At 42.8% G+C, this 25,346-nt stretch overlaps 1 long non-coding RNA gene across 3 annotated transcripts in view; it reads right to left on the reverse strand.

Moving 5' to 3' along the window:
- The window catches only part of LOC132327162 (uncharacterized), a 110,698-nt gene that overhangs the window by 9,928 nt on the left and 75,424 nt on the right, over positions 1-25,346 (reverse strand). For 2 of the 3 annotated variants that reach the window (XR_009486455.1, XR_009486453.1), the window contains exons 2-4: positions 7,431-7,555; positions 1,890-1,981; positions 993-1,149 (exon numbers count right to left, since the gene is read on the reverse strand). This is a non-coding gene — a long non-coding RNA (uncharacterized LOC132327162). The remainder of the gene's footprint in view (positions 1-992; positions 1,150-1,889; positions 1,982-7,430; positions 7,556-25,346) is intronic. The other variant, XR_009486454.1, reaches the window with a different exon arrangement.

Consider the following 25,346-nt stretch of genomic DNA (forward strand, 5'->3'; position numbering starts at 1 on the left):
GTTAATACATGTGGAAGGATAAAAGAGCTGAATGCATGTCTGCAATAGATAATCACAGGGATCACAATATGGGTGTACAGGTGGGTGGGAAATCTCAAAAAGGGATGGGGATCCTCAAAAAGGCAAAGCCCTTGTGCAGCTGAACTATCACCAATAAAGTATTCCTGTAAAAGGAGAAATGCAGGTTGAGTATTGCAGAAGCAACTCCAGCAATAGCATCAGCAGGCCTATCCAATGAACAATGCAGTAGAAAAGTCTGCAGCAGGCAGTGTCCACATGGGATAAACCTTAAAACTGGAGTTGTCAACTGTTGTCCTCTCCCTGGAAGAGACAGATCCAGGATAACTGAAACCAGCTGAGGATCTGTTTTTCTAGCTCCCTTCCAGCCTTAGTACACGTGGCACTGAATTAAAGATGGCAAATGCCTTTTTTGGGACATCTAACTTCCCCAGGAGACAATTCTTGATTTTTAAATGGTATTTCTAGGTGGGTGTAAACCACCTAGAGCCTACTTCACTCCTTTGGCTGCCTGTTAGTGCCTCAAATACTTCATGCAGCCCACAATGGTTGGGCCCTCTGAGTCCCCTGCAATATCAGTTCTGTTCTTGGGTTCAAAATTAAGTGGGATCAGTTGAAGACAAGGCCAAATCAGCCATGAAGTCTGTGTAGTCTCCTTTTAAGGACTACGTTTACAAGGAGATATCTCTGAATTTGTATTAACAGCCACTGAAGGAGACATGGTGAAAGCAGGTGATTTGTCCTTTCTGAGAGTGAAGTCCAAGGTGGGGGAAGTTGTCCCTGAAGCAATGAATGAGATATTTATATTTCAAAGCCTTTGATGTTCTCCAACATCCTCCTGGATAATTACTCAATCCCTTATCAAGAGTTTGTTTGCCTGTTGTGTTTCACAGCTCATGTAAACAAGATACTGCAGCAAAGACCTTCTCTTCCTACAAAAATAACCAGCAGAAAAGTCCCAAACATGCCTGTACCTCAACACAGACTTTTGGTAATCCTCCTCAGCAGATTCCTTCCAGGATTCTCCAGGCATCCCAGGCTCTGGGCAATGTTGCTCCAGTCAGCAAACAAAGGGCTGAAGTGGTTCTGGCATTGTCCAGTTTGGCAGTTTAATACCATCCCTGGGCTGAGCTGATGAGCAAGCAAAAGGCAAAGACATGGAGTTATGCAATATTAACAGAAAGATAAATTATGAGAAACAAATCTCTCTATATCTTTTTTTTTTTTTTTTTGGTAACAAAAATGGAACATTTAATTTCCTCTTTGCCTCTAATTGCAAAGTGATGCTTTACAAACATTCCTCTCAAAGCATTAAAATCTATGGCTATAAAATAGAGCACAGCTGGCAAGCTGAATATTTCCTACTGACACATAGATTTATGACCTCACTGGAAATACCTTGGGTAACAACAAAACCAATAAATTATGCTATCAGCAGTATAATTGTCACCCTGCAACTTCAGTGCTATTAGTCAGCATTGCATCAGCTGTGATTGAATATCAAATATATCAAGGCTTTCTTTCAATTTCAAAATGAAAGTGGTAACATCTCCTAATTTCCTTTTTGTTGCCATTTTCAAATATAAATGTTCAAGAAGAGCCCCCCATCCTGGACAGGGCTGGGAGAACCAGAGGGAAGGAACATGCCTAGTGAATCTGTCTTTTACCACACAAACTTAGCTTACCCACACCTTCCCAACAATCAAAACCCTTTCCGGTGCCAGTTCCTCAGACTTTACATTTGATACTTCTTTCAGTATTCTGTGTAGTGTATTGTATGAGACTCACCCCCAAAAGGCATTCAATCTCTAACCCGATGTGGTGGGGCAGGGTAAATTTTGGGGGGAAATGCATCCCTCAGCTCATCTTACCACTGAAATGACTGGAGCACAAATCAGCTTCGCTTGGATGAATGTCTGGGTCAGGCAGCATCCCTGCAATGCAGATCAGCATCACCAGCTCCCTGGGAGTGTTGTTGACAGTGTTAGTTTTCTCCATGTGAGTTTTTTAAACACAAGAACCAGGGTATTAGAAACCCTACCATTCCTTCTCATTGTTCATTTCCTCACTGTGTGGCAATGGCCCAGCACCAGACACTCTGCCAGCAACATTTATGACCCATTCCCCTGGGACACCCAGGGAAGCACCTCTGGGACAGTGGTGCTGTTCTACCTGCCTGGGTTAAACTAGAGACAGGGACAAAAAAGTGCATTAACACAGGGGCAAGAAGGAGGTGAAACATTACAGCACAAGTGGCCTAAAGATAAGGCTGCAGCTGGAGATCAGCTCAATGGAGCGCAACCCTCGTTGAAGATGAACCAAACTAGGAAAGGTTAAATAATGACCTTTGGGCTTTTGGTAGCAGGGAAACAACACAAAGGGCAAAGAGCTCCCTAAGGCAGGAGCTAGAAAGGCTGGGCTGTGTTTTTCTGGGCTGGAGCCTTTGCTAGATCAAACACTGGGAGCTGGCAGCCGCAGGGCGAACAGACTGTGCTGGAGCTGCTTTTCATTGAAGTGTCAACAAGCCAGTCTGTTCCCCAGCTCAGACCAATTGTTGCTTTTGCTGTTGCTAGGATCTGGCATCCTCAAAAGGGGCTTATGGGGAACCTCTAGAAGGGGCACTGACACTGCTGAAATTCCTCAGGATCAAATGACTCCTTTCAAAACTGCTGTCTGAAGTGTGATAGTGCTCCACAAACAACAGGGAAAAAAGCTGCAGGAGAAGCCTCCAGGAAAGCATCTCTTGGGCAATTCCCCCTCTCCTGTGCCATCCTGAACTCTGGGAAATCCCATCTTCATCAGTCATGAGGCTGCCTTAGAAATTTCTCCTGAGAGAGAGGATGCTCTGAGTTCAAGGACATCAGATCCAGATCAGGGCAATGATTTTAATTACAGATTTCCTCTTAGGGGGTCGGACTAGCTCTGAGGCAATGGTGTGGAGGAGATGAAGGATTGCCAACAAATCCCACTGTCTATTATGCTTTAGTATTCACCAACACACATTTGGGAACAGGAGGGAAGGACTTGAGGCTAGTGCTAGAATAACCTGGTCTAGTGGAAGGTATCCCTGCCCATGGCACAGGTTTGGAACTGATGATCTTTTAAGTCCCTTCTGACCCTGACCATTCTATGATTAAAACATTTTCAAAACTTCTTTTTCCCATGAACAGCTGTTCAGGGTAGGAGGATGTACACTCCTTCCAGGCAGATTGGGTCTTTCTTTGATTTCCAAATACCTGGGGTGAAATCCACATTAATTCATCAATACTTTGGAGATGATCAGCGTTGCACTTTCAGAAAGAGGGTGTTAAGGTCTCCCAGTTCTGTGGCAGAAGACTGCTGCTGGAATAAGCTGCAGGGGCTCCCTGCCCAGCCCTTCATTACATCCCTCCACTGAAGCTCAGTGTTTTGATTTGGTTCAATAAGCAGGAATGAAACATTTGAACTGAAGAATGGCCAAGCATTTTGTTTAGGTCAAATGAAACATCCCGACCTTTCCAAACATGCTGCTCCCTGAGCTGCTGAATTAATGAAGCCTGTTTTCTAATGACTTTTTTCCCTTCATTCTGCTTTCCCATTCCCCTGCCCTTGCATGATTTTGGTTCCCCGATAGCTAATAAATGGGAAGGAGGAAAGGAGGGAAGGACAAATCAACCTTTGCTTTAAGAGGAGCACTAAAACTATCTCTCACGCCTGACTGTCAATTCTCAAAAAATCACTAGGACTGCATCCCTGAGGATACTATCCCACGACAACCTGGAATAGAAGAAACTGGTCCATGTATTTCAGAGTTATTGAGCTTAGAAAAATGAGTGTATATACACAAAGTGCGGTAGCTAGGAATAAAAATATCCAATTTTTCTTTCTCCCAAAATGGCAGCATTTCCTCTTTTATAACTATATGAATCAAAAGCCAAAATATCAGAATTGCTCACTCTGGTCATAACTGTGGCAGTGTGGGCATCTCTGTGGTCCCTATGACAAAGGCAGGATGAGATAAACCTATGAAGGACATGTCTGAAGAATACATTGATCCATCTGCTGTGGACCTTGGAGTTATGGAATCTAGACCAATAACTCAGAAGGCTGCTGGAAGGATGTCTATGATTCTATGTCAACTCTGTTCTGGATGAAAAAAATGACCCTTCAGTAATTTTTCCAGAAAATGATCTTGAAAACAAGATCAAAGCCTACACTGGGCTCTTTTTCTGCTAAATAAATAGGTGAAACCAGGATTTTATATGGGAGCATGTCATATCAGTGTAAACCTGGAGAATGAGATTGCAACCTGTTCCTCTTTTATAATCTTCATGTTTTGAGGTGCCAGCTGTGTGGATTTCTCCCTTAGAAGGATGACCAGGCAGCGGTTCAAGAGGTTCCTGATAATTTGCCAGCACTGGGCAAAAAGATTTGCAAACATCTTCAACCATGATCTTACAGGAATTGCTGAGTTCTCCATACTAAGTTCTTCAAAAAAAGTCTTTGTCCTTTGTTGCAGTTCAAGAATTACATGGTTCATTTTATGTCATTCGGGGGACCTTGCAGAATTCCTTAAAGAGACACTGCTGCAGAGTCAGGACAGCAAGAGAGGTTCAGGGAAGGGAGGAGATGAGCTTGGTGGAGTTCCTCGCCTTCACTTCTTGGGACAGGAGGTTGGGGCTCTTCCAAGAGCCTAAAAGGGTGGGAGCTGCATGTCCTCTGAGGACAGTATGGTACCCCAGCAAGAACTGTTCTTGTATTCATAAGCCCCTTGAAGCCACGGAGAAGGCAAAGGCATTATTTACCTCTCAGAGCCAAGCAGTTTAACTGATGCACTTTTTAAAAGAGTGTGTGAGATTCCACACAACGTGCCTGTAAATACAGAGGCACCCCCTGCCCACACAGAGCATCCAGCACTCTCAGGGATTCCCTGGATCCTCGCTGTGAAACTGGAGAGCAGAAAAGGAGCCACGGTTCATACAATACTGACACATGCAGGGCACTTTCCAAGAGGAAAACCAAAGCCTGGTGGCACCTGTTGAAAACCTCCAAGGAAGAAAAGGTGTGTTTGTGTTAATCCTTGTAAATATCCTTGAGAATGCTATTTTGGCCACACAGCTGAGGCTGATCATTCACAACCTTGGCAGAAAAGGAGTTTCCTTCCCAAACATCTGGCTTTCATCTGGGCAGACACACTCAGCCAGGCTGTTTATTTTACAAACCCCACCTGCACCTCTGTGCCTGAGCCTCTCTGCCGGTGTGGGCAGGCAGGGCTGAGTGTCTGCTGTAGGTTAAAAAATTCACAAATTAACTTAATTAGCTCTGCTTCCACCTACAGTGCTATAAGTGCAGAGAGACTTCAGTCACTTTATGAAATGACTGGTGGGTTTATACAGGTGTTAGTGAGAGCACAGCTCAGCCCAGAGAAAATATTCACATAGAAAAAAATCACAAAGAGTGGAATCTAATGCATCACAAAAGCCCTGCTTGTGAAATGGATGTCACTGGGCATTAAAATACATTATGAAAATCTTAAATACAGATACATTAGTTGCAAGCATCATGCTGGAGAGAAAAAGGATGTTTAAACATCCATCCCACCCTGCCACCCTTTGGAGTTCCAAGCTCAGTGCCTGCACTATGTATTGGAATTAAGCAGAGGAGTGAACCACTGCCTCCCTGCATTAGAGGAGGCAGGTAAGGACTGAAGTAGCCTGGGAATGACACATCACAAGCAAAAACCATGCAGATTTGTTTTCCACAGAAATCTCTGCTGTTCCTAATCATAAAGGCAAAAGATGAGCCTGTGTTGATGAAATGACTTGGGAGCTCCTTAGTTTATCAACTAGCAAATGGCTCCAGCAGGGGGAAAAGCAGAAGGTATATGGCTTGCTTGATATAATACCTAAATTATATTTATGTTGTGTTATCATGCTATCCTACATTATATCATATTATCTATTTTAATGTACACATACAGATACCTATATAGATATATATCTGTGAACAAATGAATGGTCAGCAGGACTCACCAAACCCTTAAACCAACAAGGTTTATCAGTGCAAAACACACTCCTTGTCTCAGGGAGATCAGATCACTGAACCAGGTGTTGTATTTGAAAATCTGCTCTTTGCTCCTCTAGACTTTCTAATCAAAAGAGATCAGAAGTGCCTGTGTTTACTGATGTATGTGCAGCCCTTATGTTTTCCTTCCTTTAATTTTGTGGGCTTTGGCTCTACAGCTGCTAAATGAGCCCTCTCCCTCTCACTTTGGTTTGCAGATCTCTGGCACATGCAGGTTTGAGCTGCAGGGAGTAACAAGAGGAGAACTGTGCCACTGAAATTCGTGGCTGCTCCAGGAACCTGCAGCACAGCTCAGATATTGAGTGCTCAGTGGAACCTGAGCACACACTTCTTGCTAAAGTAGAGAAGTGTGGGTAGAGAAAGAAGAGTGAAATAAGCATGGTCATTTCAGCAATTCCTCACACAATTGTTTTTCCTCCGCCTTATTCAGGCACAGCCTTTCCAGCAGGTGCTTGTGGCTTCTTGCTTTGCTTAAATAGAAGGAAGCAGTTTTCTGTAATGTTGTGTGTGCTGGAAACAAATTCAGGTGATATTTCAGAAGTTCCAAGTGGTGGTTCCCACTCTCAGGATCTTCTTGGAGAAGCAAAGAGCTCTTCAAGTTCAGTTGGGAGCAGTTCAGAGATGAATGATGTCAGCTTGGGTTGGCAAGTCTGCATAGGCTGCTTCGCCTTGGGCAAGTCTCTGTGCCTCCCAGTGCATGCAGAGCACTGGAAGTTGGCTTGGAAGAACACAAAGAAGAAGCTGAGGGAGCTGACTGGGACATTTCTGGGATTTACCAATCTTCTTCCCCCAAAGGGAAATTAAAACAGGTCAACCCAGGGGAAAGGAAGGGCAACAGAGAACAGCTAAGAGCACACAAAGAATAGGAATTAAACTTGCTGGCCTTGGGCAAGTGGGAAACCTGAGAAAACTCAGGATCTCATGCAAGCTCTGACCATGCAGGCTCGGGAGTACTTCCAAAATAAACATGGAGAGCATGTGAGCACTATGCTCTGTTCTGGGAGGGTGGAGGGAGTGAGAAGGGAGCAGTTCAGAAAGGAAGAGCTGGCAGAAACTCAGGAGGCAAAATTGTGTCTAGCACCACATGACAACAACATAAAAACTGCTCTGTCATACTCTCACAGGGACTGCCTGACATTTTTCCTTGGGTTCAGGATTCCAGTGAGTGCCTGACATTTTTCCTTGGTAACAGAGTAGTTGAGAGGGCTGGTGGCACAGACCTTTCTTTGTCTGTTCTCAAACTCAGAAAATCTAAGCTATGACCCACTTGAATATATTTTTTAAAGTGATGTACAGCAAAACAGGAAATAAGTTAAACAGAGATTGAGTTGTTCATTTAACTCTCCCACCTGTTCTTCCTCCAGGCACATCTCTAGGTGACCTGACTGCACTTTCCAGGAAGAAGTAATTCTGGACTTTGTTCAGTGCTTCTTTCTTGGCAAGAAAGTCTTGCACCCCCCAATCATAGAATCATCTGAAATCAGAGAGGAAAGGGTTTTGAAGCCATGATCACATAACCCTACATAACATGGACTTTGGATATGAAAAACAAAAATTTCATTCATATTTTGATCATTGAGCTAAAGGAACTTCAAATGTCTTATAAATTTGGTTACCTATAATACTGATTTTTTCAGCCAAACAGGATGGTGTCCCTGTGGGGAAAAAAAAAATAGGAACAAAAGTGGTCCAATGTCCATGAAATCTCAAAATTCAGCCAGCTGCCTTTAGTTTCTCATATAAGTGTGTGTCTGTATTTGCCATTTAAGTAATGGGGAAATAATTTATAATCAATAGTGGCAGTAGTTAAAAAGTGCAAAGAAGATAAATGGTGCTAAAATTTTGAGTCAGCTTGATTGTACCAGCCTGGAATTTCTGTCTTATGTACATACACACAAAAAAGGAGTTCCTAAAATAACCATACAGTGGTGTGCACTTTAAAGGCAAAACAGAAAAGCAGCAGCCCCAAATCCCACCAACATGAAGTGACCTCTGAACTCTCATCCAGGAAAAAGCTGGGAGAACTGATACTCGTGCACACAAACCAGTTATGTAACTCTGCTGGAAGATGCTCCCTGGGACAGTGTGAGCCAGGTACAGCATCCCCAAACATTCCTGGTGTGTGGCTCCGAGCAGCTGGACAAACCTTCTGTGGAAATGTGCAGATATCTCCCAGGCACTGGCTGAAGAAGGCTGTCACAGCTGCCCAGAGTGGGTAGCAAGGCAAATCCAAGCATGTGCAAATGCACTGGGGAAAGAAGTTCTTGGGGCTCCTGGGAAATTGCTGTTCTGCTTTCCTGAGCAGGGAGAACAACATGAGGCAGCACAGAGAATTTAAATCTATTAGGCTGGAAATGACTCTTAAGATCATGAAGACCAACCACAGGCAGTACAGAAGCCTCCTGGCACACTGCAGGGTGGGAAGCTGTCTGTCCTTCCTCAGGAAGGGCCAAGACAACTCAGGGTCAGCTAGCACAGTGGGCAAGGGGTGCCAGTCCAAAAATAATTTAGCTTTGCCGTGGAAAGGACCCTGGAAGCCACAAGAACCATTAGCCCCGAGTATTGTTTGACATGTGGGAGCAACTTGCTCGCTGAGTGTTTTGACCTTCATCAGGCCATGTACAGGGGGCAATATTTTGTAATCTGCAAGCAAATTGAGCTACTTCTTAGCTTGAGTACAATAGGTCAGTGCCCCACTGCTGAGCATCACGCTTCCAGTGCCATAATTTTTCTTTCACCACGACAAAAACGTCCAGAATTTTATTACAGCCACATCCCGGATGATTTGTGCAATCAGTAACCATAAGCTATGGTTTCAGAGATTAAGAGATGCCTTATAAATTATGTACACACAGAACACGGCAGCTGAAACATTTCTAGAAAACAAATCTTAAATCAGACTTGTTTGTAGAGCCCCTGGAGATCTCGTCCTTCCCCAGAATAAATGAGTAGGGCTAAAGACGTCTCTGTGGTTTGCCTGCTGCCAAATCAGTGCGTGTCACAAGTGAACTTGTGGCTCCTACACTACACTAAATTTGGGAACCTGGGTTTTGCAATATAAATATTTTGAGAAAAGAACAACTATCTCAATGCTAAAATAATATAACTTCAGTCTGGGACGAGAAACTAACAGAGGAAATTTTGCCACGTGAAACCCGACAGTGCCACAATACACTTACAAACAGAACTAGTCTGAGTTAAAAGACAAATCCCAAACACTAAACAAAGGTTACCTCACATATAAACAGGACAAAAAATAAATGTAGGGAGTCATGAGTTACACTTTGAGGAAAGATGAGCTGGCTAATGTAAAGAAAGCATTGCCTTGAACTCAGATTGGCATAACGCCGTTTATGACCTCATTAAAAAAAAAAAAAAAACCCAAAAACAAACAAACAAACAAAAAACAAACAAAAAACCTCCCAACTTTAGTTCATATGATTTTCTGAGTCATGGAGATAAACCAAATGAAGTTAACTGGAGTAGCCTTTAAGAGAGCCAGCCTGAGGATGGTTTTTCCTTCCCCAGAGGTTTCCCTGATGCTCCTTCTGCCAACTAAAGTCAGCACATCTGCACAGGCCCAGGTGAGTGGTGCTGCCACCGGGCCAAATTCTTCTCCTTCCTCCTCCAGAGCCAGAATGGGAACTCCACAGAGGTATTCAGGGGTCAGGGAAATTTCCCTGCTATTAAAAGTTTCATCAAAATCAAACCTGAAACTTTTGATGTCTTTGTACTACACTGAAAACTAATAAAGGGGACAATAATAATTAACCCTGCATTTCAAATGTTAATTGCAGAGGCATAGGTCTGATAATAAAAAGTACATTTCCAGTGAACTTTAATTAACCCCAAAGCCTTGCCTTTCTCTACTTTTAGACTTATTACTACACAATAGAAAAATTTATGATATTTGGATTTGAAACACAAATGTAATCTAAGGACAGATGAGTTGTAAGATAAAGGAACCATCAGTTTGACACTAAAATATTTTGCTTGAATGCACAGTTATATCACTATTACTCAGTACATTTGAGTTATTATTTACTAATTTTTGCTGATACTTAAACACACATAGAACAGCTCCTGGGAGCAGCACACATGATGACACTGTCATATATAAATATATATTTAAATCCTATGTACATGGAGGGCAGGTCAGGTTAATCAAATGCTGATTGAGTGTTCAGTTTGGCTGAATGCTCCAGACAGATCTACATTCATCACTTCCAGGGTGAAAATTCATCTTGCTCTCACTAGCGTTTCCTAATCAGCTGACTGCTCAATTCACTTGATTGCTCCCTCTGACCACATTATGGCTGGCTGCATCCTTTGCCTCCCAATCACACTAATTGATGTCTTAGTCAAAAATATTCCAGGTTTCAGTGCTCCGCTCACAGCTAATTGCACTCTAATGTATAATTTTGGCTGAGCATTTAGTGCACATTTCCAGGATAGGCACAATATTTTAGGAGGCATTTGAATTAGAGGATTAGTGGAAATAATCTGCATGAAGGCACCACGTGTGGTCCCATGATCCTACAAAACCTAGGAGACAGCAATTAACTTAGGGTCTGTCCAAGAGCTGGGACAGAGAGCACAACTGGGTCTGCATAAGAAATCACAGTGTTTAAAACAAAATTTACCAACCCAGTTCTGTGCCAAGCTAGCATCCACTCATGGAAAACTGCTGGCCTCTCCCACTTACCAAAATAAGGTTCTGTTAGAACCCCGCCATGTCCCACATGCTCTCCACGTGCTATCCAAAATAAGAGTTATTAGGAGCCAACGAGATTTAATACATAAATTTAAAAGCAGGGTATCAAGGAGTGACTCTGCTGCCATTAAAGATTAAAATAACACCCTGTGTACAATTTGCACAAACAGCAGGGAGCAAGCTGAATAGTGCTGGGAAACTTATCTTTGTCAAGAAAAGTATCTGTTGTCAGAAGATGGAAATTAATTTGGGAAAGTGCATTCTAGTCAACACTTGGTTTGCATTATGTGCTACTAGTGCAAATTAAGCACCATATAAAGTTTACCCAAGGTTGTTAAAGGTTTGTTTGCTGCCAAGAAATTGGATTCTTAACACTAACCATTTCTGACAAAGCAAGGAAATCCAGCATGTAAAAACAGAAGCAATTTGCTTACTGAAAAAATGTCCCCTCCTCTTTATTTAGAGATTCACCTACAGTTTTGCTTCAGATCTACTTTTAAAGGCATAGAATTTTGCAGATCTGACCTTATTCCAGATGACTCTGGAGAACTAGGAAGCACATCACAGAGATTATGTGCTTAGAAAGCAGAAAAACTCAAAATGTGAAAAGGAGAATTTCTGTGGGGCTTTCCCAAGAGGTTTCCTTGTGTTATCTTGCACCTGGTGTAAGCCCAGAGACCCCAGCTGCACACTCAGACCTGAACTCCCTGAACCCCTCCCTGCAACACTCAGAATATTTCTTAGTTTTCAGAGTCATTAAATTAATATCAGTAACAACAATACCAATAATGTTCTGCTAATAGGTCTTCACACAATTTGAAGGGACAGCAGAGGGCATGAGAGCTCAGAAGTAGAAACTTTCGCATCTTCTGTGATAACAAGCATGGGAAGAAGAGAGCTGTTCTTGTCTGCCTAATTATAACTTGTAACAATGGTAGGGCTCCCTGTGAAGGTGCTGTGAATGAAGCCTAACCAGCTCCATTAATCCAAGAGGGGGTCAAAAGCAAGATATTAATTGAATTCTTGTCATTCTGAGAAAATTCAGGGGCACCTCATCTTAGCTAACATGTGTCCCATGCTCAGACAGGGCTTTGCCTGAGCTCCCAGCTGTTGGAGATGGATGAGAGCCCCAGCACCCATGGAGATGAGCCCTGTTCAAGGCTCCTGCTGCAGAATTTTGGCCAAGAATCGGGGATTTTAAAGCTTTCCACTGGTTCTGGTATGCTCAGAGAGAGGCTGTAGTATCCCCATGTTTTGTCCCATTTCCAGATGCCATCATTTAGACCTGTGAAATTCTTCCAGCACAGCTTTGCTAAGCTAAGGACTTAACACCAAGGAGAGGGACGTGGCAGGCCTGATTGGGGAAAAGTATCTGGAAAGAATAGAACACACTAATTTTTTTTTCCTTCTAATTCCTGTGGCACTTCCCATTGGGTGCTGCAGTACCTTCAGGGTCCAGTGCACAGGTGGAAGCAGCAGCAGCTTTGAGAGCACATTTGAAATGCAGTCTCTGTATTTATCTATCTCTCCAGGGGATGTGCAGGTGCTGTCGAGCACCACGTTGCTATGGCTACTCCTGGAGCACTACCTGAGCCCACTGAGGGCCAAAATCAGCCCAGGAGGAGTCTGTGAGAATGGCAGTCAGCACAATTAATGCAAGGCAGAGCTGCTCTGAGACACCATCCTCAGCAAACACACTTTGGGCAGGTGATGGTTTGGGATTTGCAGTCCTAGAAGCACCTCTTGGGACAAAAAAGATTTGATTCACTTTTATTCCAGTTCAGTTACAAAGAACCAGCCCCAGGATGAATTCAGCAAGCCAGGCTGGGGGAGACAACAATCATGGGCCTGGAGGATCATTAACAACACAGCTCAGGTGTAGATGAGCATGAGCATTTTCTACCACTCACATTCTTTTTTTACTTCTGTGTTTTTCACCATGCACTGCCGGATCTGTTTTGCTTTCAGCTGCCCATAGGCATTCAAAAATGAAAACAACAGCTATGGATCTGACACATGTAATGCCAGCATTCAGACTGAAGACATCATTTTCCAGGGTGTGAAAATTGCATTCTAAATTGTCAGATTGGCAGGACATGTGTGCACAAGCATTCATAGAATCATAAATACATTGGAAGGGACCTTACAGATCATCTCATTCCACCCCCTGCCATGGGAGGAACATTTCCCAGTGTCTCAGGTTGCTCGAAGCCCTGTCCAACCTGACCTTGGGCCCTGCAAAGGATCCAGGGGCAGCCACAACTTCTCTGGACAAGCTGTGCCAGGGCCTCACTATCCACACAGGGAAGAATTTCTTCCTAACATCTAACCTAACCCTACTCTCTTCCAAAGTAAAGCCACTCAAATTATAAAAATGATGTAAAAATCAATAACTCCTGTTAAAAGGTGATATGCAGATAAGGCCATTACACAAAGCAGTTACTGAAGTATGAACATACAGAAGTAAATAAAATGGGAAAGCTGTAGATTGTGCCATGACACTGCCTTGTCTTTACTCAAGCCAGTCAAGAAATTACCAAGTAAGTGAAGAAATTATTATTCTGACCCAAACCTTTGACCAGAAATTCCAAACCACCATTCACAAACACACATTCACAAAGACAGCCTTCTCCTGAGAGGAGTGGGAACTCCTCTGGTCTCCTGTAAATACAAACATATGGCCAGAATTCACACTTTCCAGAACAGAATGAGACACCTGACACTATCCAAGGACATCCCTTCCTCCCTTTCCTACCTGATTCCCACAATGGTTTCCAGAGATGTGTCATGAGTTCAGTGAACTGCCTCCTCCTAAAACATATTATTCAAACTGGTGTTATATCCTGCTTATATTTATTAGGTATTTCTCTGATGGAATAAAAATTCCCATTCTGTTACAGTATTTTGTACTTGGTTACACCACAGCAAGCAGGATTTAAAAGACAAGAGGCTTTCTGTGCGTTATTGCTCTGAAGACAACCATTGCTGTTATGATTTCTGTTACATTTATCCCTGCAAGCCCCACCAAGATTGTACTAGGAAGTTTTGAAATCCACAGTATGAGATTTGTAAGAGACTTTTTTCCATCCTAGCACATGAAGCAAAGGCAGACACAGAAACTAATGTTACTTCCCCAAGGAATCATCTCTGGAGGGATAAAATCACATCTCCTGGCTCACCTGAAGTTCTCATCCACTAAACTGTGTATCATCTCTGCTTCTGCTTTGTGTCTTGTATTACTTCTAGTAACTTCTCCACAGAAGACATTTATTGGGCCTTTCAGGTTACATCAAATAGCACAGAAGGTACTGATCTGTACCACTGAAACGTCAGGATTATTTGGCCCTCAAAGGGTGCAAAAATTTTCAGAGGCTCCAGTGTAGTCACTGGAGGAGGGATGAAGAGAAATAACATGCATTAAATAAATCTGCATGAGGAGAAGTCATGTGTCTCTCTGCAAATCTGTGTTTCAGTGCTGCCTGGTTCATTCCTCTTTCCAGGTACAAACCAAGTTCTCAGTATAACCCAAAATGCTGGGGGCAAAGTTTAGTCCTCCCCTGCCCACAACAGGCTTGGTGATGATTTGAATGAAGCTGGTCTGGCAATATTAACAGGGTGATATTCACTTAAGCAAGAATCTGCTTTCACAATTTAGCAAACTTTACTCGAGGTCAGTGGGATACGGGTTCCCCACTTGCAGGAACTTGTAGTTCCTGAGGAGTTCTCATATCCCTGTGTCCAAAAATCCCCAGCTCTAAAAAGGCAGCAACACTTTTGCACTTTGCTGTAAAGCAAGAAACAGTGCACAGAAGTATTATCCAAGTGCAAGCCTGACCCAGAAAATCAGAGGCAGTTTTCAAAGAGATGCATCTGTCTCCAGTGAGTCCATGTGCCTGTGCACAAGGGCGTGAGTGTTTCAACAACCATCCTGGTGCATTTGTGTGGATGGCAAAGTACAATTTCAACTGGACTCTTCCTCAACATTAAAAAAAAAAAAAAAACAATTTATGAGATATTTTTGCATGGCTTAAGGACATACTCCTCACTTGGTGTGCAAATGCAGTTTTCACTAACCCTGTGAACACTGCTCAGAATAGAAAGATAGGGAGAGAACTTGACAGAACAGGAAAATATTTTTCCTCAAAGGATGAATCAGACTTTAAATTTGGTGATGAAAATAAAAGGGGCATGTGGAGAAGATCAGAATAAGTACATTCTTTGTCATCAAAGAGCATAAGTTTCTGCTCTCCTGGAATGAGAACAAGCTCAAAAGCATGTTACAGAAAAGAATAAGATTTCCATAAGATTTCATGGGTGGCCAGACACCTCTTCCCCTGAATGCTGACCTGGAACACCTGCAGAACACTGGAAACATCTCCCAACAGGCTCTTGTGCTGAGGAGCAGCTGCCCTGGAGAAGGATGTGAGGATCAGGCAGGAGAGTTCACTCAACTCCTGCTCAGGTTTTGGCTAACCCAGCTCATGCTAAAGCCTGATGTCAGCTGGGAGCAGCACCATCCCATCAAAGCCAGGGCACCAGGCAGGCAGGAGAGGTAGCCAGAAGTGCCACTCTGCAGTCACCATCATCTGAAAATTGCAACTTTACCTTTTTTTCTGGCATTTTCCTCAGAATCCACTAAGTTCTGGAAATGGCAAAGTCCAAAGCTCCAAGCTGGAAGGCATAAAACTTCAGCTTACCCCAAAAGTTCTTGAAGCAGATCCAAGAGCAGCTGGACTGCTGATGCTTTTGTGTGTCCTGGTGGGATACAAGGGATGCTCACACCAGGATGGAGCAGGAAGGATGAGCACTGTCAGCACTGAATAGGGAACTAATTCTGATTTTTGTTCAAAAGTGATGATATTAAGAGTCAGGGGCTATAAGTTAGGAAATCATACGACTTGAATGGTGGCTGAGGGAATTAATGTGACAGTCAAGTTGCCAAAAGGTGATTAAGCCCTTGTTTGTCATCTTTGTTCAAAAATGAGCACATGAAATAAAGTTTAAATCACAGATTACACTGTCCTGTGAATATGAGAGATCTGAAAGGACCCTGGCAGTCAGTGCAAAAGATCAGGCAAAAATTTGCTGTTCTTCAACTCTTTCCCATCATGGCTGTGGCTTTTTGGAGCCAGAAAGGATGGGACAGCTTTGTTGTCGAGGACCAGTGTCCTCCTCTGCTGGTTTTCCCTGCATTGCACATGGAAAGTTCCTCCTCCTGTTACAGCAGCCTCTTTGTGTTTAATATTTATAGCAATCTCCTCCTGCTTAATTCACAGCATGGATCCCAGATGGTAAAACAGCCAGAACCCTGCTTTGCTGGATGGTCACAACCAAAAACACACAAGAAGAGCCAATTTTCTGTGTGCTGAAAGAGGTGGCTGTTGGTCCTCTCCAGAAACCAGCACAGGAAGTGCCTCTCCAGCTTTGTTCTTTTCCCACTGAGTCTCCCTTTTCCCAGGTCTGCTGCTAATCTGATTATCCCATACATTAGTGATGCAGACTAAGACTGAACATACATTTTCATGTGCCCATCGTTTCACATCCAGTTAAAGAGAAAAAAAGCTCAAAAGTATTTATTAAAACAACTTGTACATTTTATAAAATATCTGTATCAATTAATTGCTAATAAGTAGTTCAAAGCTGACTCAGAGCTGAATTAATAATTTAACACTCATAACTTATTCAATTAATTCAGTCTCTCTCTTTTTTATCTGGAAAGACTTCTCAGGAGTTATCCTCTCTTTGTGTCCAGGGAAGGATCTTCAAGTCTGTCATTTCAAATTAAAATTTTTCCCTCTCCTGAAATGTTATTACTTCACAAGATTGATCTTACACAATTTATTGCAACTATTTCATACTAAAAATTCAAGTACTGTTGAGAATTATGATGAAAGAAATATATGTGTTTTTTCATGAGAGCTGAGAGTCATTCTTTTCATTCTAAGCAATGTTTAAAAAACCCTCTCAAACTCTGCATTTTTCAGGGACAAGGAGGGCAGAGGGAACAGGTTATTATACTGACTATTGGAATTTGGGAACCTATCACAGTTTTCCCTCTCTGGCACAAAGAATTGACTGAGGCAGCATCACATTGGAAAAAACAGGCGCCTGTGAGATTACTGCATTTGCAAAAAGATGCACACAGCATTTTAGACACCACAGTGATTTGTTTTTCCCTTCTCACTGCAGGGGAATAATGACACAATCAAAAATACACTGAAATCACTGAAAGCCTTTGAGTCCTTTCAGTTGAATTCAGAGGGCTGAGATGCCAATAAATAGAATTGCTTGGCAAACATTGACACTTTAAGGACAGACACTATATAAATGCTGAATACTCTGAGTGTACCCAGCTTCCCACTGAAGATTTTAAAATGTTTTTGTTTCTTTAGCTGGTCCTCAGTAGAGCATCAGTAGAGAGAAAACAAGTTAAAAAATGGAGAAAGAAGGGGGTAAGTAACAAAAACAGTGACCTTTATGTAATGCACCCAAAGGACACCATGACGAGATCCACAGATGAGCAATCTGTGACCCCTGTGGCTTCAATCCAGGCTGAAACCTCACTGATCACAAATAAAGCTGGGAGATGCAAACACAGAACTTTCTTCCAAATGAAAAGAAAATAGCTGCCATCATTCCCGGTTCTTAATGCTTGCCTTGTATTCATTTCTCCCCACTGAAGATGGTTGATCAGCATTATGCTTTCTCTGCTTTTCTAGAGCTTTAACTTTTTTATAATACCACTAACTTGGGAAGAGACTGTGCTTTGATGCTGTCTCTGTTAATTATTTTCATGAAATTTGAATTAACACTTTGCTCATTAAATATTTCTAGAGATGAGCTTGAGGCATGGAATTTGAAGGCAGTTTTCTCTGAAATTCAGGACAAAATACATCCAAGGTTTTTATGACACTGCCTGGGATGCAGGACTCAAGATCAACTGGCAGCAGTATAGTGGAACTGAAAAGAAAATGATTTTGTCTTTCAGGACTTCTATTTCAATATGTGAAACTGAAACTAATGACAGCAGTACCTTCCTTTGTGATGCCATTTGGTAACTCAACTTTGGAACCTGGAAACTGTTAAGTGTCATTCCTGGATCCACTGTGAGAGTGTTCCTATCTGGCATTTTGAATTTGACCTATTTATAATTGCTTCATTTTGAAATAATTACTGATTAACAGTAAATGTTCAGATCTTTAGGTAATTAGGATGCTGACCAACACAGTCACATCTACTGGTACAAGAATTATAAACTTCATAGCCTATAAATAACTTGTACTATTTTAAAAATAAATACATAATTCACTAGAAATAGCACAAAGCATAAAGGATATTACCTGCCTTATCTAAGTGTATTTTAGCTTCAAGAAATCAAAGAAAAATAGGAATTGTTCAAAAACCTGGGAGGCTGGCACTTACCACTCCAGCTGCTTACTAGAGCAGGAAAGAATTCCCTCCAGCCTTGCAGGGAGCGGGAGTTACCAGTTACTGCATTGCAGCTCTAGTCCTCCAGTACTGCACAGTCCCTGAAAGCCACACAGGAAACACAGGCCAGGCAAGAGGCTGCACTCAGAGCCAGCCACATCTACCTGGGCATGTGAGGAGAGAGAAAAACCCTTTTCAGAGCTGCAACAACTTCCTTTCATTCATCCTTCTCCCTGGCAAGGAAAGACAGCAGAGCAGTGCTTGTGGGATCCGAGCAGGGCTCGCTCCCAATTTGGAGTTCTCTGAGCAGCACGGCTTTCTCCTGGAGTGATCAGGTTATGCTGTGGAATGATTTATGTTTATACACATCTGGTGGGGGGGTATGTTCACATAAAAAATCTGTGTGGTTGATCAAACGTGCCTGTGATGGGTTGTAAAACGTAACCACTGATTGCAGCAACTCTGAAAAGGAGCTTCACAGCTCTTTAAAATTAACTGAAGTCCCACTCAGCAAAGTGGCTAAATATTTCTGTGTCATTAAGCAGGGGTTTTGTCAGCATGCAGAGACCTGACTTCCCCAGTAACCACAGACAGATTTCAGTGCAAGATGGGCACCACAATCTCTCTGATGTACCAGAGAACCTGAAGGTATTTACAGCCTAAACAGACAGCAAACTGAGGAGGGGAGGGGACAGCAGGGTAATTATGTCTTAATTCATTAATAAAAGCTTAAAAAAAAACCAAAACAAAACTGGAAGGCAAAAGGGAGCTTGGGTTTGGAAGAGCCCAGCTGGAGCACGGTGCAGTGCCTGCAAGGCAAAAAGGAAAGACGTTGCACAAAGTGGCTCAGGGATGAGGCAAGACCACATCTCCACATTGCTTCTCCTTTAATTCCAGAGGAACGCAGAGGAAGCTGGCAGATTAGGGATGAAGGTAGCCTGGAGGAGGGATACAGAATCCTGGAGCACTGGTCAGGTCAGGGCTCTGATGGACAGGACTTTGCAGAAGAGCTAAATGACAGCAACTGTGGATAGGCTGTTGTGATGAAGAGGGGTTGGGCCTTTCATGACAGAGTGTAGGGGAAAAAGGAAAGACAAAGCAATTGACTCTTTACTGCCTGGTGCATGAAGAGTTAAAAATAAAGAAAAGAGAGATGAACTTTTGGAAAACTCCAGTGGTTTGGATTCTGTTCAAGGCTTGGATCAACCCATCCCAGCTTGAAAAAACAGGACAATGGTGTCCACTTGGCTCAGCTGCAGGCTCTATGGATTTTTATTACCAATGGCTGGAGTTCAAGGCAAGTGAATTGTAAATAAGGAGAAATGAAACACAAAAAAATAGTCTCCAGAGATTTACCTAGAAAACATCTGGAGTTTTGGCACTAACATATAGAAATCTATACCAATGGGAATGCAACATATTACTGTGAAGTGCAGTAAGAAATGGCACAGATAAATGAGAAGTTAAGGCCTCATATATATCACAATATTTCAGCTCCTTTCGGTTGTGTGAGTTTCCAATACTCTGAAGTCCTGCCAAATATTTCATTGTTACCTTATTAGATGTTCTTGGTTTACTACCTTTCGCTTTGTAAAGCACTGATTTAGTGTCAGTCACTTTAATTTTTAAAAACACAACCAGATGTCCTGTTCATTTAGCATATGAGAAAACCACATCGGAAACATGTGTTTTTATGCATTCCAACGCAGACACCAAGATTTCTTTCTCTTGTTAAAACAGTCTCACTCCTGAAATAAGTCCCCCTTTTATCTTGGATATCAAATGCCACATTGGCATGCAACACTATTCTGATCTTTGCAAGCTTTCCTTAGTGCTCGTATTTAGGCCAAAAGATCTTTAATTTGGGGTTCATCTCCTGGATTCCCACAGAGCTTTTCATTTCTTTTACAATGCTGACATCATTGTTTGCATTCTGGACTGACCTGGCCCGCTCTTTGGTGGCAGGGGAAGCACTTGAGGCCGGGGGCCCTCGCAGAGCTGGAGGTAGCCAAGCGTAAGGGAATGCTCCAAACCTACCCACATTGTTTAGGGAAAAGGGTTTCAGCACTGTCAGCACAACAACCTCAGGAGCAAATGTTAAGGAACTTCCCAAAATTCAGTCTGGGTGGTGCTCAGCTCAGCAGGGATGTGCATCTCCTCCCAGCCAATGTTTAACTGGCTTCATTCTCCTTTTGCTCAGGGGGTGCAATATCATCCTGTTGAAATTTAGGAGTGGAAAATGAGCCACTCTGCACCCGATGCAGAGAAAGTGTAAATAAAATTATCTCCACGCTGCTGCGAGTTAGAAATCCACTGCTTCCTTCCCAATGTATTTTTCAAAGACTAACACACATCTGTGATTAGCAACTCCTCTGGAATGGCAGTGAGTTTGGAGGTTACTCCAAGTTGAGCGCTGCTTTTGTTTGTGGCTGTGCTCTTTCCTTGGCCATCTGGGGGACGATTTCAGTGATTCGCAGCCCTGCACTTTTATTGCCTTCCAAAAGAGTAATTCTGCATTTGGCTAAACCTGTAAGCTTTCTTTCTGAATAATTTGGTCAAGAACATCTAAGCCTGGATGCTGCCTATTGTGTCAGCACCACAGGACTGATGAGTCTTTCTGCAGATGTTTACAGGAACCAGAACCAAGCTGGGAATGCAAAATCACAAAGGTGAACACAGACTCTCGCCCTGCCTGATGTCAGCACTGAGGCATGTCTACGCCTCTCTCTTATTTTAGAGACCTGGTTTTACAGAGACAATATTCTCCAGAAGACCCCTCTGCCTGAGTAGGAGCCCAGCACCCTTTATGCCCAGAGCCCAAACTCTGGGCTTACCTAACTCAAGGGCAATCATTTCTGGGAATCACAGCATGACTGAGAACTAAATTGCTCCTCCAAATTCTGACTTTGATGACTACAACCCCAAAATTCCATCTGAATCAATAGCCCAGATGTTTCTAGGCCCAGGCCCAGCTATGAAGAAAGCCAGGACTTGAAGTCTGGGTTGATACTCATACCAATCCTCTGTGAGCACAAGCCCTGCCCTCACAAAAATGAGCTCAGACAAATCTCAGATGTTGCTGAGCAAACCTACAGGAGATTCTCTGTGTCACTGTGCAGCCCCAGAGCTCTCTGTAGCTTAAATTTTTTCCCACAAAGTTCATCTTATTTTCCCTCTTCCATTATTAACACTTCGAGCACAAGGCCAAGGGAATGGCTTCAAACTGAAGAAGAGTAGATTTGGATCAGATATTAGGAAAAAATTGTTCCATGTAAGGGTGCTGAGGCCCTGGCAGAGGTTGCCCAGAGAAGCTGGGGCTCCCTCATGCTGGCAAGGCCGCACTGGAGGGGGATCTGAGCAACCTGGAATAGTGGGAGGTGTCCCTGCCCATGGCAGGGGGGTTGGAATGAGGTGATCTTTAAGGTCTCTTGCAACCTAAGCCATTCCATGGTTCTGTAATTCTATGATTTCCTCCCAAGCTCCTCATAAATCACAGGCTGTGGCAATGGCAGCCCTGTGTAAACCTTGAGCAGTTGGACTGGCACAAAGCAGCCAGGGAGGTTCAGGCCTTTCCTGTGGATCAGCTTCCCCCACAGGCCCCATGCTAACACATGAAGGATGTTGGTTAAGAATGAACAGCAGGAATAGCTTGTTCCCCTTAACTGTGTCTTGTTCATGCCCTGGATGTTGCAATCACTATGTCCAAATGAGCCAGGATAAGTGACTGGGATGCCAGCTAGAGGGTACTGCCATCCTGCCCAAAACTGAATGCAATGCTGGATGATCAGCCTCTCTCCCACCTTTTGTGCTGCACCACATATGAAGACAAGGCATGTGGAGAACTGGTGCCTGCTGTGAAAGCTGGAGACTTTAGGAGAGCAAAGACCTTGACGCTTGCAAACTGCTGCCTGACCAACAGCCTCCCAAAGAGCCCAGGATAAAAGCTGTTTGCACGACAATCATTTCCCACAAATTCCCCACAGATCCCAGAGCCTGCTGCACCCCTCCACTGGTGCAAAGGGGCGTGGCTAAAAGTTCATCAGCTACAGAAACAGAAGCAGAAACCTGAATCTCAAATTCAATCACTTAAAGAATCATGGACTCTTTGAGTCTGTAATTACTGGACAGAGCCATCACTTTCTTCCCATTTTCCAACCACCAATTAACTGGAGGCTCTCATACGCATCATAATAAAAACGCCTTTCTCTTAGTGATAGTGCAAAAATGAGAATGTAGACAATGTAATCATGTTAGAAATGGTATTCAATTAATAGTTAGCTAAAAATTATTCAAATGATGATTCAGGGATTGAATAATAAACGGGAAATGGACCAATTAAGCAAATGGACAAGCTAATGGCTGCAGTGCAACAAAGTGAGCCCAATGACAATTTGATAAATTAATAGAAAGTTGCTAGGTGGGCTGACACATAAGGAGCAGGGGAAATAGGGAGGTATGGATAATTGACATTCTGAAATCAGAATACAGCTCTGTCAGGAGACAAAAAGAGGGCTTTGAGCAAGCAGAGCCTATGGAAATCAGACACCACCCCTTGACACTTCACAGAGCTCTGTAGTGATGCTTCAATCCCATCCCTCTGATCACTGCATCCAGGAAATGCTCGCTTTAAATACATGCAGGAAGTTTCTGATATGAAAAAAGACACATCCCAAATCTGAATAAGAACAGAAGCTCTCCAGAGGAACTCACAGGAATTAACACAGTTTAGAAAATGAGCATTTTGCTTTAGAACAAGTAGTACAGGCTAGCTGGGACTAGCTGCACCACTGAAACAACTGCTGTTGTAGCCTCATGTTGTGGCCATGGAATACATGCTCAGTGCAAAAACACAAAAATAACGTTGTATTCATGAGTTAGTTGCCAAATTATGCCCATGCACTCCAACATTTAAGCCTTAAATCAGTTTTGTAAAGGAACATACATCCTCACCAGGCTACCATTCCTTATGACTTCCCATTCAGAATCTCATTTTGGTGTTTGATCTCAGCCAGATTTTCTTTGTCACATATTGAGGAAACAATCCAATGTTTCACCCCCAGGCCAAAGTTGTAAGCATCTGGAAATGCTTGACTGACAATATTAATTTTGCCTGGAAAACACCTTTGCTAAGTGAAGCCTTGATCTGCAATAGAATCACAAATGTGTAAAGGAACAACAACAGGGTGTATGCCATCATCCCTTTTCCCCAGGGTTTAGAAATCCCTCTTTTTCTGTCCCTCAGTTTTTCCATTTCCTCAGCTCCATTGAGACTGCAGCTCTTTGAGCACAGCAATCCCCCTAGACTCTCCTCCACTGAAGACCATTGTATTATATGAAACAAAAACTCCAAAAGTATTTTTTTTCACTGCAGTAAGGTGCCCCGAGCTGCTGGGGCACTATGACAGAGGAGTATAATCCCCCTCTTGTTCAGAGAGAGGAAGGGAAGGAAAGGGCCTGCTCCAGGCTCCAACTGACAGCAACAGAAAGTTAATAGGTGGCAGCACAAAACTTCCAAACCAGCAAAAATAAAAACCTGCAAAACCAGCAAAACAAGAAAGTTGGTTCCTCTCATATCATGATTTCATCAGTCTGCCTTTTACCTTTGAATAACAGAGGTCCTATTCATTGTGCTGGAGCAAAGCAGCCTTTGCACTAAGTGGTCCTTGCAGTAATACAGAGCAGTGCAGCATTTTGTGGCTTGGAAAACTGGTTGGTTTACTTATAATATGCTTATGTAGCCATAAATTCTCATCAGGAATTATCCTGAAATTGCAGCATGTTTTCCAGGGTCATCATGTTACATGAAGTGTTCAGCCCTGCCAGGGGTAGGATAATATGTAAGAAACACAGATATGCCTCAAAGCAAAACAATAAAAGGAGGCTTTTTGCTGGCTCCCAGGATTCTTGGTGTCGTTGGGTTTTAGTACACATTCACTTTTAATACCTCATTTTATTCCTGAGGATATTTTAAAAGGTCTTTGAACACTTTCCAGAGGCCATTTCTTGCTTTTAAGTTATGTTTAAGATTCAACCCTACTAAAACATGAGCATTATTTTTTAACTTTAAGAATAATGTACCAGTGACACCCTTAGAGATTTGGACTGGCAAGTTAAGGACTACATCTAGGAGTCCACAAAAATCTTTCAGTGCTGAGCCACACAGCTTTCACTGTCTGCCTTAGGCTTTCTAGAAACCAAAAGTTTTCCTGAAGAGCCTCTTACCCAGCAATTTTACCAGGCATAAAGAGTAGATCAGACCTTTGTGGGTGCTGTTCTGCTGCAGAATTTTCTACTTTTTCAGCACGGCAGTGCCAAGATCATAAACTCTGCTTTCAGTTCCTACCATTTACTTGATGATATATGTAATTTAATGGTACATAATCATAATTGTTTTCAAGTGAAACAGATTTTCCAGGGGGGTTCAAGTTATGATCTAAGAGTTGAGAATTTCAGCTGAGACAGATGTGCATAATGCTGGGTTTGTTACTAGTGTAAAATTTTGCCCTTTTATAAGCAAAGTTCTGAGTACTTGATGTGAACCAGAGCCTGGCATGAAGAATGAGAAAAGCCTAAAAACCAGCCTATGATCATGGCAGATCAGGGGAAGTCACAGGGCTCAAATCCACAGTTACAAACCAGTGTCTCCTTCTGGTCCTAAAATCTGAGCAGCCACTTCAAAAAGAGGTCTTCTTGCAGTAGCCCAGCATCTCTTAACTTTGTACACACCTCAAAAAGGAAAGGGATGCAAAAAACCCTAGAGAGGGGGAAATGGCTTAGCTGTGCTGCTCCTACTTATTAACTTCAATTCAATTGATAATACAAAACAAGGATGCTATGCAGAGCATCCTTCTCCCAGCTCAAACCAAAGGTATCCAAATGCAGCCTGTTGTTGAATGTACATGCTCTGACAAAAATTTAGGTTGCCACAAAACCAAGAATGCCACCTACCCACATAACACAGTCATAAATGCTTTTCTTGCTCTGTGTGTTTAAAGCTGCAAAATACATAAGCACACACATACACGCTAGTCCACAAGAAACAGCTCAGAGCTTTAGTTTCAGTTTCCATTTCTAGACAAGGATCAGGTAAGAATCTGTTTTCAGTCTGAACCATCACAGCCTT

This window comes from Haemorhous mexicanus, chromosome 5, assembly GCF_027477595.1.
Source record: "Haemorhous mexicanus isolate bHaeMex1 chromosome 5, bHaeMex1.pri, whole genome shotgun sequence".
Classification (NCBI taxonomy): Eukaryota; Metazoa; Chordata; class Aves; order Passeriformes; family Fringillidae; genus Haemorhous; species Haemorhous mexicanus.